We start from the raw sequence: 14807 nt of genomic DNA, 5'->3' as shown, positions 1-14807 counted from the left end.
TTAAGTGAGGATTGCTGTACTACGGTCATTTAAGAATAGGCAGATGTACTCCTGGGGCAAGAAATTTCATTTTCTATCTTACTCAGTAACTACAGGTAGTCCTCAACACAGTTGAGCCCAAACTTTCTGTTGTTAAGTGAGACAATTGTGAAATGATTTTTGCCCAATTTTATGACCTTTCTTGTCACAGCTGTTAAGTGAATCACTGCAGTTGATAAGTTAGGAACCTGGTTGTTAAATGAATCTGGCTTCCCCATTGACTTTATCAGAAGGTTGCAAAAGAGGAACCCATAACCTTGGGATACCGAAACAGTCATAACTATGAACCAATTTCCAAGCATCTGAATTTTGATCACATGATGAGGATGGGGATGCTGCAAATGATGTAACTGTGAAAAACGGTCATGTCACATTTTTCAATACCATTGTAACACAACATTAAACAAACTGTTGTAAGTCGAGGAGTATCTGTAGTAGGTTTTGTGTGTGTGTAAAGTGTTTCCATTTATCAAGTATTAAAATGGATGTGTGTTGCAAAGAATAATATTGCCATTAATATTTGTATTTAAGTAACCTTTGGAAACAAATCACTACCACTATGGTTCTTGTATCCCTTGGGCTGTACTCATTTCCATCTACTGTTCATTTGAATGACTTTATTTAAGGCAAATCTCCTTGGACCTGACCAGTTGTGCTGTAACAATATCAGAAAGAAGACAGGTTAGTCAGGCCTAATTTAAGTAATTAATCTTAATTTATTCCATCTTCATATTCCATCAATGCCAGTGGGATAATTTAAGTGCCCATTCAATCAGGCCCAGTTTGCCCAAAGTAGATACGTTCAATTATAGAATGCACAGAAGGTATGGAGACTGTATTGCGGCTCTCAATTTTAGAAACCTGTAGAATTAATCACCAAGACTCTTGTTACAGCAGACAGATCAGAAATGGAATTCAGGGGCTGGTGGGAAGAAAGCTGATATATTAAACCAGTTTTTATCTTTAAAAAAACCCAATGAAGTAATTCAAAATGATGCAATAGTTCTGATTTGGGCAAAGCGATCAGAAAAAACGAGAACTCCATTTAACATGTAGGATCCACCCTGCCTGGGTGCTGAAAGAAAAGAAAAAGTAGTGATCACATCTTCTTCTCTTGCACGGTATTTCTTTGTTGTTGTTGTTAGAGTTGAGTGCATGCTTTTGTTTTGTTTCATTTTATTTGTTTTATTGTTTTGTATTTTATTTTTTATGAAAAAAGAAAAAAAAATGTCAACTCCAGGGAGCTCAGGGTTATTCTGACTTAACAATGCTCTGTTGTCAATGCACAAAAGTCTGCATAGGAAGATAGTACATTATTCCATATTAATCAACCCATTTGGCAGCTCCCTTTTAGCCATTACACTAGCCAGAGTCTCAGCTTGCTCTTGGAAATATAGTACATTTTTCCTCACTTAGATCCCTGCAAACTCCATGACCCTTCCAAAATACATGTTTCTATGGAGGGATGATCATGAAACATGTAAATCCTCCATATTGAACAGTCTTCCCTTGGATGACATGCTTTCCAAATGAAACTAAAAACTTCACTGGAATTGAGGGTCAGTATGGGGGTTGGGAGCAGAGGAGTCATGCTTATATCATCCCAGGCTTTTTTCCTTGTTGCGTTTGAGGCTCTTTCCTTTGGCTCTATGAAGCAGAGTGGAATCATTTTCTTCTTGTCTCTTTCTAGCTTCTTGTGCAGCTACAGACATTTGCCAGTCAAAAAAGGTGCATTCCTTTTTTCCTTTTCCATTGTGGTTCTTTCTGGGATTAAATGATTTTGAAGAGCTCTGGCTCTTTAAATCTGGAGGAAGCAGAAGCTACTAGTCTTTTCGGTTTTCTCTTTCTTTCTCTTTGTCTTACTCTCTCTTTTTTTCTTTCTCTGTCTCCCTCCCTGCTTCTTTCCCCGAAGTAGGAGTTCTTCTATACCAAAAGCATTTAATGCCACGTCTCTCTGGTATACAGATCCCCGACTTTCTCAAGTGGACATAGAGAGTATGAACGAATGAGTTTCCGTACTCATTTCACCCCTCCCTCCCTCCCTCCCTCCTGTTAAATTAATTGATTTTTATTGAATTCAGAAGTCATTTGCTCTTTTTCTTACTAGAAAGTTATATGATAGATGCCGCAGTGGTTACAGAGTACTTTGGTGTTAAATTAACATGAGGTTTCTCCAGGGAAGAAACTGTCAAATGAAAATAGCTTTCGTGTGCAGTGCAATGAACACCGGTCTCTTTGTGTATGTTGGATTGCTTGTTTCTTAGTCTTTCCCATTCAAGTTCTTTATTCTTATTCATACTAACATGGGGTTATGGGGAATTCCATCTTACTTTTATAATGTTTATTATTCTTTTCTGTCGTGGATAGTAATTTCTGTATACATATTAATCAGATTCTCTGATCTGATTTTGTTTTGCACCTAGATGCACCTAGATGTGGCTATCTCATCATCATTTGTGTTTGTGTTTACAAGTTTGTGCCAAATAATATTTGTATACCACCTTTATTATTATTTTTTACAAATAACTGAGGCAGCAAACAAATACTGAGGCGGTTTCCCCCAACAACAACAACCCTGTGAGGTGGGTTGGACTGAAAGAAAGTGATTGGCGGAAAGTCATCCAGCTGGTTTTAATGGCCAAGATGATACTTGAACTCACAGTCTTTGCTTTCTAGCCTCAGGCCTTAACAACTAGTCAAGCTGGCTCTAGTTTGATCTAATGCAGATGGAACATCACCACCCAATCGCACCCATCCTGTCTGGAAGATGGAGCATGACCATGTGTAGAGGGACCCAAAAGATGGTGTACTATGAATAGGCAGGACAAAGCTAGAGGAAACTCTGGGTTGAGGTCTGAGCAGGCCTGACATACAAATCAATTATCAGATGTGGGTATACAGACTACTCAAACTATCTAGTACAGGGGTGTCCAAACTTGGGAACTTTAAGACTTGTGGACTTCAACTCCCAGAATTCCCCAGCTGGCTGGCCGGCTGGGGAATTCTGGGAGTTGAAGTCCACAAGTCTTATAGTTCCCAAGTTTGGACACCCCTGATCTAGTAGCTGGTTCCAGTGGTGGGATTCAATTTTTTTTACTACCAGTTCTGTGGGCATGGCTTGGTGAATGTGGCAGGGAAAGGATACTGTAAAATCTCCATTCCCTCCACACTCCAGGGAAAGGATACTGGAAAATCCCCATTTCCTCCCGATCAGCTGGGACTCAGGAGGCAGAGAATAGATGGGGTTGGGGCCAGTCAGAGGTGATATTTACCGATTCTCTGAACTACTCAAAATTTCTGCTAACGGTTCTCAAGAACTAGTCAGAATCTGCTGAATACCACCTCTGGCTGGTTCCCTCCAAAGTTTCCCTCAGGATAGCTGGCATTTGAGGGAACAAGGCTTCTGCAGTTTTATTTGGTCAAACTAAATTAGAGATTTTGGGGATGAAACTATGTCAACCTATTTGACTTTAAATGGGTAAAAAAACCTGGATTGCTGGCATGGAATGTGAGACCTAGTGGGGGGCTTTTGGTAGGGCCTAGCCACAATACAAACAGCCTCTGGTTCTAAAAGTGTTAAAATCTGTAGAGATTCTCAGTCATCCAGGTCATGGTTGTCCCAAAGGTGCTTTTTCAGGAGGCAATGGACTTTCTTATTTTTTCTTCGAAGATATTTCACTTCTCATCCAAGACGCTTCTTCAGCTCTGACATGTTAATGAGAAATGGAAGGATTTATATTCCTTGCATTTAATCTGGTCATTCTTTTAGAGCAGGAGTGTCAAACTCATGATGTCACGTTATCACATGATGTATCACAACTTTTGCCCCTTCACTAAACTGGGGGTGAGCGTGACCAGAGTGTCACACATCTGGCCCACAGGCCGCGAGTTTGACACCCCTGTTTTAGAAGTTCATCCTTTCCTTGGGATTACCTGAGTAGTGCTTCTGGTTCTTATAGTCTGCAATTGTTTTTTCTTCCTCTGGAAATCCATTCCTACTCCTAATGCTACTATTGTTTATTATATCTTGCCTGTTAGATATTAACACTAGCTACCATAGTTTCCACTCTGTTCCGGTGGGAACAGAGGTTTAATCTGATTGGTTAAGAGGTCTGACAGCTCCCTATAAAAGGAGAGTTGTCAGACCGAACAATTGCTGGATTGTATATACTTGTCTGTCTGAATAAAGAGCTGTTGTTGCATTAAACCAGTGTCTGCCTTCTCATTGCCCGATCTAACACTGGCGACGAAGGTGGGATTGAGAGGCAGATAGGCGAAGAAACGAACAACAAGACATCCAGCAAGTAAATCCAGCCCGGAGTTTCAGCGCGACATCGAGCAACCATTTTAAGCGGCAAAGTCGAATCGCCTCATCCGAGAATGGCTATGCACGCCCCGCCAACTCGGTATGACCCGGTGGCCGAACACTGGGAATCGTACATGTTAAGGTTCGAATGCTTCCTCGAGGCTAACGACCTTAGGGGAGTTCCCGACTCCCACAAGAAGAACCTCTTCCTGGGCTACTGCGGCCGAGAGGTCTTCGAAACAGCGAAGGACTTATCGGAGCCAACTCCGATTCAAGCAGTTCCTTGGGCGGCGTTACAACAGACTCTAAAAACTCATTAAGCGCCCAAACCATCGAGGCACGTTCGCCGCAATGAATTCAACGTGCGGAACCAACAAGAGGGAGAATCCATAAACCAATATGTTGCGGCCCTGCGAAAAGCAGCAACATATTGCAATTTCTGTGACCTGGACGACCAAATTTTAGACCGCTTAATCTGCGGCGTGCGGGACATTAATCTGCAGAGAGGTCTACTAGCCAGATCAAATATGTCTCTGCAGATCGCACTTGACGAAGCCAGGGCGCCCGAATCTGCAGATAAGTCCACGGAAGCATTGCAGCGCCAACACAACGGGCCACAAACCACGCAGAAGCAAACGCGCGTACATCACGAGGACGCTGAACAAGAACCCTATGACAGCGAAGACGATGACAGCTACCACATGCGCAGTAGCCACTCAAAACTGGCACGAAGATTCAACTCATGCCTGCCGCCCTGCACAAGCTGCGGAGGTGACCATGCCCGGTCTACCTGTCGGTTTCGGGACGCTACCTGTCAGCGTTGCGACAAGAAGAGGCACATTGCCAAAGTGTGCCGGAGTGAATTCCCTGCCACCGCTTGGCAGCCAAAACCAAACCCAAACCGCCAACAGAGGCCCAACCCAGGGGCCTGGTGAAAAACTCAAGGGCGCCCAGAGAGAGAACCTAAAGTGACCTATCAAACCACGATAGGGCAAGTCCGCACCAGGCGGCCAAAAAAGCTGAAAGTCACAGTCCTCATTGAGGACACTCCCTGCAAGCTTGAAGTCGACATTGGATTGTCCCTAACGATCATTTCCTAGTCGACCCTGAAGCAAGCCATCCCGAGCCTGAAGAAACGGCACCTTCGCACCCCAGACATCAGCTTGCGTGACTACCAGGGGAACCGAGTCCCCATCCTGGGCCAAGGCACCTTCTGAGTGCAGTTCAAAGACATCAGCGCCAAGCTTCCCGTGACCGTGGCCAGCGCACTGCTATATAGCCTCCTCGGGCTTGATTGGTTTGAAGCCCTGGGGTTGGAAGCCACCGGAATCAACTCCATAAAAGACAGCGGTGCCAAGGCGATTTTTAAGGAGTTCGAGGACGTCTTTGGCTCCGGTCTCGGTAAGTATGTGGGGACACCAATCTCTTTTAACTTGGACCCCAACATAGCACCTATCAAGCTAAAACCCAGGAGAGTACCTTTCACTTTCCGCCCTAAAATCGATAGGGAAATTGACAAACTGGTGAGTCAGGGGATCCTAGAGCCAGTCGACCATGCACGCTGGGAGACCCCTATAGTGACCCCGGTCAAGCCGGATGGGTCAGTCCGCATCTGCGCGGACTATAAATGCACAATAAACAACGCGCTACAACAAAGCGCCTACCCTGTGCCCATTGTACAGCACCTACTACATTCGCTAGGGTCAGGAAATTTTTTTGCTAAATTAGATATGGCGCAGGCATACCAGCAGCTGCCTGTAGATGGCGCCACAGCGGAGGCTCAAACCATCATGATGCACAGGGCTGCATTCAAATGCCACATCCTGCAATTCGGAATTAGTATCGCCCCTGGACTGTTCCAAAGCATCATGGAATGGCTTTTGCAGGGGATAGCAGGAATCGTCCCCTATTTTGACGACATATTGGTATCAGTTGCAAATGAGGTGCAACTTTTAAAAAGAGTTAGGGTTGTTTTGACCAGAATTCGCGAAAAAGGCCTCCGGCTCAAAAAAGAAAAATGCTAAATTAATGTGCCCAGGGTAGAATTTCTGGGGTACATGATTGATCGCTCTGGCATCCACCCGACATCCCCAAAAGTAAAAGCTATCCAGGAAGCCCCCACACCTCGAAATCAGGCTGAGCTGCAGGCGTTCCTCAGGCTCCTTAACTTCTACAGCGTCTTTCTCAAACAGAAAGCCACCGTCACTCAGCCCTTGCATCGCCTCCTGTCCAAGAACACCAAATGGTCCTGGGGTCAAGCCAAGGCCGCCGCATTTGCCGCGGTAAAACTCCTTCTGACTGCTGACTCCCTGCTGGTACAGCCAGACCCTGCCGCTGGTGTTAACGTGCGATGCATCCCCCTTTGGCGTCAGTGCTGTCCTCAGCCACTGCATGCCCAATGGCACAGAAGCCCCTATTGCTTTCTACTCGCGAACCTTGTCTTCCGCTGAACGGAACTACAGCCAAATGGACCGAGAGGCTTTGGCTGCTGTAGCGGGAGTCAAGAGGTTCCGCAAGTACCTTTGCGGCCGAGACTTCGAACTTGTGACGGACCACAAACCATTGTTGGGGCTACTGGCTGGGGACCGACCTACCTTGGTTTTTTGTCTCCGCGCATGACCAGGTGGACTGTTTTCCTGGCTGCTTACTCCTACAAACTAATTCACCACCCTGGTTCCACGTTGGGACATGCCAATGCTTTGAGCCGCTGTCCCCTACCTGAACTGCTGGCCGGCCCCACTCCCGAGACACCGGTTCTACTTATTGACTGCCTGGACTCTGGACCTGTCTCGTCCAATGACGTTGCCCGTTTTTCTGCTAAAGATTCTACTATTAAGCAGATTCTGAACTGGGTGTGGAGGGGGTGGCCCAAGGGGCCTGTTGGGGCCGAATTTAAAATGTTTTTTACTAAACGCGATGAGTTGTCGGTAATCAAAGGCTGTTTACTGTGGGGGGACTGGGTGGTCGTTCCAAGCAAACTGCGAAAGGCAGTATTGGAAGCATTACATGTGGGGCATCCTGGCATTGTCAGGATGAAATCCTTGGCTAGGAGCTACGTCTGGTGGCCTAACATGGACAGGGAGATAGAAGAGTAGGTGGCTACCTGCACTCCGTGCCAGGAATCCAGACCAGCTGCCCCAGAGACACCCGCTAAAGAGTGGGAGCGCCCTCAGGCACCCTGGTCTAGGGTGCACATTGACTTTGCAGGCCCCATTCATGGCCAAACGTTCCTCATAGTTGTGGACGCATATTCAAAATGGTTAGAGGTAGCCCTGATGACCTCTACCACGGCAGAGGCGGTCATCAAGGTGCTACGGAGACTTTTCTTCATGCACGGCCTGCCCGACATCTTGGTCTCAGACAATGGGCCCCAATTCACGGCCATGCAATTCGAGACCTACTTAGCTAGCCAGGGAATTCGGCATGCCCTGGTCACGCCATTCCACCCAGCTTCCAATGGTCAGGCGGAGAGAATGGTGCGATCGGCTAAAGAGGCCCTCGCCAGAATGGGCCCGGGTGATTGGCAAACATGGGTTGATCACTATTTACTAATCCAACATATTACGCCAAGTGCCACTACCGGGAGAAGCCCCTCCGAGCTTCTCATGGGTCGCCATCTAAGGTACCACTTAGACCGGCTACACCCAAACTACTCTGCCACATCGCCCCCAGACTCCACAAGCAAGATTAGAAACTTTAGCATAGGGGATTCAGTATACGCCCACAACTACGCCGGGGGAACCCTGTGGATTCCTGCTACGGTGATAGGCATTACCGGGCCTCGCTCTTATCTATTAGAGCTAGAGGATGGTAGAAATTGGAGGAGGCATATTGACCAACTCCGTGGTCGCCTCTCCCACTCCAATCTTAGAGCACCAGATGAAATTGCTAGGAAAAAGTGGCAAGAAGGTGACAAACAACAGGGAGAAAGCAGAACTATTTAACTCATGTTTTGCATCTGTCTTTACACAAAGGGATAAAACAGTCCAACCTGTCAAAAGCAGCACCACAAAAATCAGATTAGGAACACAAATTGAAATAGGGAAGAAAATGGTAAGTGAGCACCTGTCTACCCTAGATGAGTTCAAATCACCAGGACCGGATGGATTACACCCCAGGGTTCTGAAGGAACTAGCAGACGAGATCTCAGAACCACTGAATTATATCTTTCAGAGATCCTGGAACACCGGGGAACTACCAGAGGACTGGAAAAGAGCTGATGTGGTTCCCATCTTCAAAAAAGGGAAAAAAATAGATCCAGGAAACTACAGACCTATCAGCCTGACCTCAATACCAGGAAAGATTCTGGAAAAAATAATCAAGCAACGAATTTGCGAACACCTAGAAGCAAACAAAGTAATAGCCAAAAGACAACATGGATTTGTCAAAAACAGATCATGCCAGACTAATCTTATTGCATTCTTTGATAATGTGACAAAATTAGTGGACCAGAGGAATGCCGTTGATATAGTTTACTTGGACTTCAGTAAGGCTTTTGATAAGGTAGACCATAACCTACTACTAGATAAAGTAGAAGAATGTGGGTTAGACAGCATCACCACCAGATGGATTCATAACTGGCTGACCAACCGCACTCAACGTGTAGTCCTCAATGGAACTGCATCTACCTGGAGGGAAGTATGCAGTGGAGTACCCCAAGGCTCTGTTTTAGGCCCAGTACTCTTCAACATCTTCATCAATGATTTGGATGAGGGAATAAATGGGGAACTCATCAAATTTGCAAATGACACCAAGCTGGCAGGAATAGCCAACACTCCAGAAGATAGGCTTAAGATACAGAAGGATCTTGACAAACTTGAACATTGGGCACTATCTAATAAAATGAAATTCAATGGTGAAAAGAGTAAGGTTCTACATTTAGGCAACAAAAACGGATGCACAGGTACAGTATAGGTGGTACCGTGCTCAATAGTAGTAACTGTGAGAGGGATCTTGGAGTTCTAGTGGACAACCATTTAAATATGAGCCAGCAGTGTGCAGCAGCTGCCAAAAAAGCCAACACAGTTCTAGGCTGCATCAACAGAGGGATAGAATCAAGATCACGTGAAGTGTTAATACCACTTTATAATGCCTTGGTAAGGCCACACTTGGAATACTGCATTCAGTTCTGGTCGCCATGATGTAAAAAAGATGTGGAGACTCTAGAAAGAGTGCAGAGAAGAGCAACAAAGATGATTAGGGGACTGGAGACTAAAACATATGAAGAACGGTTGCAGGAACTAGGTATGTCTAGCTTAAGAGAAAGAAGGACTAGGGGAGACATGATAGCAGTGTTCCAATATCTCAGGGGTTGCCACAAAGAAGAGGGAGTCAAGCTATTCTCCAAGGCACCTGAGGATAGAACAAGAAGCAATGGGTGGAAACTAATCAAGGAGAGAAGCAACTTAGAACTGAGGAGAAACTTCCTGACAGTTAGAACAATTAATCAGTGGAACAGCTTGCCTCCAGAAGTTGTGAATGCCCCAACACTGGAAGTCTTTAAGAAGATGTTGGATAGCCATTTGTCTGGTACGGTATAGGGTTTCCTGCCTAGGCAGGGGGTTGGACTAGAAGACCTCCAAGGTCCCTTCCAACTCTACTATTGTATTATTGTATTATTGTATTATAAATTCCGAAACAAAGCAGCCAAGGCCCTACCCAAAAGGAGCAAACATTCACTCCTTCCACAGCCAGCTCAAACCCGCAGGTACCGGAAAACTTATCTGAGTTTGTTGCAGGCCCACAGCAAGCTCCAAATGAGCAAAGCCAGGGAAATAGGGCCTGGGGTAAGTTCCAGCAGGTTCCACAGAGCGGAGCTGGAGAGCAGACAGGTCCGTCCGACCTGCCTGAAGAACCGGTTCCAAATGAACTGCGCAGATCTGGTACAGCGAAACAAAGACCCGCCTACCTCAAAGACTATGTGACCAATAGGAACATCCCAACCAAGAGGAGAGGGGTGCAGTGGCGTAGCGTGGGTTGTCAGCACCCGGGGCAAGGCAAGTAATTTGCGCCCCCTAACCCGTGGCAACCCACGCTACGCCACTGGACTCGGGACATGAAGCTCTGAAGCAGCCGTCCTCCTTAGCAAAGCTCGCAGTGCCCTCTATAGGCCCGAAGCAGAATCATTTTCTTCCCTCGGTTCTGGGAAAATAGGAAAAGGAAAGCCGCCCGAGGTCTTCACTTGCTCTAATTTAACCGTATCACGTTATTAACGTCCCTCACCCTGCCCAGCAGTCTTCAAGAGACCCAGATCTGCAGAAGAAAACTTTGGCCCTCTTTCGTGCTCTCGACCCCGGGGAAGACCTGCTCGCGTCTCTTTTGTATTAAACGTGGGAAGCGTTCCTCGGCTTCATTCAATTCAAATTCAGCCTTGAAATACATGCAAGTCAACAGCAGAGAGCTGCGAGCGCCCCCCCCCCAGATGTTGCGCCCGGTGCAGCCGGCCCCCCTGCACCCCCCACGCTACGCCACTGGAGGGGTGTTTGATATTAACACTAGCTACCATAGTTTCCACTCTGGTCCTCTGTTCCGGCAGGAACAGAGGTTTAATCTGATTGGTTATAGGTCTGACAGCTCCCTATAAAAGGAGAGCTGTCAGACCGAACAGTTGCTGGATTGTACATACTTGTCTGTCTGAATAAAGAGCTGTTGTTGCGTTAACCCTGAGTCTGCCTTCTCATTGCCCGATCTAACATTGCCTGTACTATTTTTACAAATAATCAAGACAGCAAACTTATCCAACACACATTCCTCCTCTTATTTTCTCTACTACAACAACCCTGGGGTGTAAATTGGGCTGAGAGAGTGACTGGCCAAAGTCATCCACCTGGGTGAATTGTGACCTCCTGCTAGTTAGCCTAATGTTTTAATCTTTAGGCCTCAGTTAAGTAAGGATCTCAGTGAGATGAGGCTCTCAGATAAGGATCCTGTAAGAGGGGAAAAATATGTGATTTTGACATTGGCTTCCCATTTCTACTGCTATTCCAGATTCTGGTTCTAATCCTGGTCAACAATAGCCACCTCATATGAGACAATTTTGAGTATTTAAATACTAATATCAGCCTTCTTTCACATTATATTCTCAATCATTCTTCCATCATTTTGCAATAAATGCTCTCAGTTTTACTAACTGGTAATCTATATTACGGTTGGGAAAGCTAAAATAAAAGCGAGAGTTCCGTGCTTATTTTACATTCTTTGTTATCAGTATATTGCACTTCTGCAATAACTTAGCTTGTCACAGTCAAACCAGAATTGATATTAATGCTGAGTAGATTAATTTAAAAGAAAAATCTCCTTCTCAATGTTGATGGTATAAAGTTTAAAATTATCAGATAATGCTCAAGTACTAATAGCCGTCTTATTGAAAGTCTCATAAAACAGTAGAAGGATATAAAATGATGTTAAGAACTTCATGACAGCATCAAAGAAAAATATAAAAGTGAAATGAAAATTAAAGATGACATTTTAAAATCAGGGAAAGATTCCAAAAACTGTGTTCAGTCATTTTCGCAACATCAGCAAAGGGGAAAACTATCTTAATCTCTGAAAACTGTCTGTTCTGTGACATTGGTGCTAGCATTTTCTCTTGACATGAAAGTCACACCAGTATTAATTGGAATAGAAGGTCGTGCAGGTATCTGCAAATCATAAAGCATGATATCAATCAAAACTAGCATGTTATTGTTCATCTAGAAATTCATTGGTCACCAACACAAGTTCTGCAAAATCAGTTATATACTCTCAACACTAGGAACCAGAATATACATTTTGAATGCGCATGCTCATGCTATTCTGTGCAAGCCAGGATCTCTAATTTAGAAATTGTCTAGCAAGCCAACACACATGTCCTACAAGCCAGAGATATAAGCACCATGCTTTTACAATTCAAAATTTAAAGTAGATTTCTACGGACTTCATTAATGTCTATTAAAATAGTGTGAATTGAAGCCTCAAACATCTGGAAGCACTTTGTTAAACAATGCTGGCTTAGTCTATGAACATACAGAGAATCCTTGATTCATATTTTTGATAAAATGTCCATTCACTCATAAATATACGAGCACGTTTTGCAATATGCAAAGGGGGAATTGTCTCCCTTATTTCTCCAAAGCTGTGCTATAATACTGAGGCATTGTGATAAAAGGTACATTTATTTGACTTTCTTGGCATGTTCGTAATCTATTGAATGCACATAATGATGAATTTGGGGCAGGGTGGGGAATGGGCAGATGAAGACAAGATAGAGGAAGGTGTTTAAAATGTATTGAAGGCATTTTAAAGCACCTGAAACAATACAGAGGAACATTTTTAAAAAGACTAGAGGGAAGAGAAGGAAATAAAAGATTTGATTTAAAAAACTGACTCATTTTATTTTTAAACATCCTGATGCCCAGATGAAAGTAGTACTTTCAGCCATACCTTGAAGTTAGTATTCTTTACTCAAACATTGGCTCATGATAGATTGCTGCATGACAGTAAAAAAAGGTTTCCCACACACATATGTGCTAGTCGTTCCTGACTCTAGGGGGCGGTGCTCACCTCCGTTTCAAAGCCGAAGAGTCAGTGCTGTCTGAAGACGTCTCTGTGGTCATGTGGCTAGTGTGCTAAACGCCAAAGACGCACATAATGCTGTTCCCTTCCCACCAAAGGTGGTTCCTATTTTTCTATTTGTATTTTTTATGTGCTTTCGAACTGCTATGTTGGCAGAAGCTGGGACAAGTAACAGGAGCTCACTCTGTTACGTGGCGCTAGGGATTCGAACCGCCAAGCTGCCAACCTTTCTGATTGACAAGCTCAGCGTCTTAGCCACTGAGCCACCGCATCCCTTATGACAGTGCTACAGTGCTTTAGGAAGCCATCTTCAGAGGAGGAATTGAAGCCATGCTTACAGAAGAATGTCTTAAAGGAAGTCCCATATATTTCTAGTTCCACCACTTTTGACATATGACTCCATTATTGTTGAGAAATCCATATATATTGATATATCTAACACTTCAGTGGAAAGGAAAAGGTAGCCAAGGAAGGACTAATGTGCACATACACTGTTTATAAAACCCTTCCCAGCCTCCCTGAATCGTTAAAGCAAAACAGGTCAGCTGCCTCTATGCTCTGCCATCCTGAGGACAATAGTTTCTTTCTTTGCCTGGAGCAGATGAGATGCTTCCAGGCACCAGCCTCCTTTACCGCATAGTGCCCTGATATTCTAAACAATGATGACTGAAACAGACATTGTGGGGCCTGGAGAAGCTTAATCGATGAGATAATTAACGAGAGGCAAATACTTCTCCAACATGTCTAGGATAGACTGCAAAGCAAAATTTGGTAGTAGGCAGATGTCTTCAGTCATAGATAGTTTGACTCATGCTACTACCTCAGAGGTTCTCAGTGTTAATGAAGAAACAAGTCAGCTGGTGAAAAGGTAGTACTGCAGAGTACTGCACCTTATTACTATTACATATTGAAGTTTACATTATGAGAATCTCTGTTTGCCTCCATTTAATTTTCAAAAGAAGGAGGCAGTATGTTTCTTATGATTACTTTATTCCAGTGTCCCTTGAAAAAAAAAATTTAATCAGTACTCCACATCCTTCTTTACTACCTTGTTTGTTGAAGCTAGGTTTAATTACACCCCATGTAATTACCAGGAAGTGCACAATAGATGCCAATCTTATACTTCTGGTTTAGCAGATCTTTTAAGAATGAACTTTAAAAAATTGCAAATACAAGTACTAATGCAATTTTCACTAGTATAAATCATATAAGTACAATAAGGAATTACAGTACCTTCTGTTCAAACTCTGGAAGATCCATTGTTATTTAACAGATCATTGAAATATTAGCATATTAAGATTTTATCTTAATAGAAACATAGATTTTGAAATGTGTAGTACAAGCCCTTATATAAAAAATATAATCCAAACACGGTTTTCAGGTTGAATTAAAGTATGTGCCAGATTGAATATGAAGTTATTTTGGATTAAGGTTGGGATTCCCAATCCTCAGGCTGTGGCACATTTGGAACCGGGCCGTGGAAGTGGTGAGTGAGCTTGCGCATGCAGCTCCACTTGTGAGAGTAGCCAGCATGTGCACGTGTGCGCAGCTTCATTTGTACAAGGGGCAGGCATGCATGTCCACTGCTTGCACAAATGGAGCCGTGTGCTCACCTGCCACTTACGTGAAACCATCCCCTCTATTCCCCCCCCCCATTAGTCCGCAAAGGCGGAAACATTGGCTTTGGCTTGAGGCATACTCCCATAACCTTAATTAGCCATTCATCTGCAAAGGAATTATGCATACTTTCCAATAAGAAGCATAAAATGTACTTGTGGCAGTAACCACATATAAAATGCATTTGGCACATATGTTATACTTTCTTTAGCAATATTTAATAAAGAAATAAGTTGAGAAGGAAATTCAGCTCTTAGAATGTATTTGTTTATATATCATTTTCCCAAATTGT

At 44.1% G+C, this 14807-nt stretch overlaps 1 protein-coding gene across 2 annotated transcripts in view; it reads left to right on the top strand.

Moving 5' to 3' along the window:
* Positions 1-14807, top strand: part of P3H4 (prolyl 3-hydroxylase family member 4 (inactive)) — a 37779-nt gene that overhangs the window by 1422 nt on the left and 21550 nt on the right. The gene's annotated exons all lie outside the window — the stretch shown is intronic.

Source organism: Natrix helvetica (assembly GCF_964273705.1).
Source record: "Natrix helvetica genome assembly, chromosome: Z".
NCBI lineage: Eukaryota > Metazoa > Chordata > Lepidosauria > Squamata > Natricidae > Natrix > Natrix helvetica.
Note: the sequence above shows the minus strand (reverse complement) of the source record. Positions and strands in the feature narration are given on the sequence as shown.